The sequence below is a fragment of the Coptis chinensis genome, chromosome 4, assembly GCF_015680905.1.
Source record: "Coptis chinensis isolate HL-2020 chromosome 4, ASM1568090v1, whole genome shotgun sequence".
Taxonomy (NCBI): Eukaryota; Viridiplantae; Streptophyta; class Magnoliopsida; order Ranunculales; family Ranunculaceae; genus Coptis; species Coptis chinensis.
In genome coordinates, this window is record NC_141459.1 from 85,480,640 (window position 1) to 85,481,604 (window position 965).

The following is a 965-nucleotide window of genomic DNA, read 5'->3' on the forward strand; positions in this document are numbered from 1 at the left end:
AAGAGACTTATTAAATATGTGGGCTGGGTCTTATAGGGGACTTTAGCTTCCTATTTTTGTTGTAAATTTGGGCCTACTTTAGCATACAAGTAGAGTTAGTACGAATATTTTATTTTATTTTTCCAAAAGGTGAAGGAGCATGGATCTAACTTCCACATAGGGCTGGAAATAGTGCGGGTTTTGACCCGAATCCGACCCGATCCAAATCCATTTCAACGGGTTTGGACCTTAATAATGAGTCCGAATAAAAAAATGGGTCGGATATGGATTATCCAATTTTAATTCGGATTCAAATATGGTTTTACTCTAAACGGTTCGGATCCTCCTAGATCCGAATCCAAAATATACAATTTTGTTAATATATCTTCCAAATAATAATAAGTCTCTCTTGTTTGTAGGCACGTGGGTGATTGAAAACTTGTGGTTCGCAATTCGGGTCGGATCCGATTATCCTATTTACATAAATGGTTCGAATATGGTATGCCATTTTGGATCCATTCGGGTCATGGATCCGGATCTGGTTTTGTATTGAAAAAATTGATCTGGGCATGGATATAGTCTGATCCGACCCGAACCCGCTCCATTTCCAGCCCTACCTCCACATAGCCCCGCTCCACCCCCTCCCCTTCCCTGTCCCTAGCAAGGTTTGCTTTTATAGGCTAGTTTTGTTCATTTGAGAAAAATCCATATTCCAGTTTATTACAAAGAAAAACAAACTATCTTCTTCAGTCATGATAATATAAACTCAATTAGATATTATAATAATATACACAAAAAATTACTACTAATTAATGACTTAATGAGATGTTGAAGTTTTAATTAAGAAACATTTACAAATATATACAAATATACAATTAAGAAACATATACAAATATTACTACTAATTAACGACTTAATGTGATGTAGCAAGTTTTGAAAATCCGTTTTAATTTCTCAATAAATTGTTTTAATTAAGTTTTAAAAAC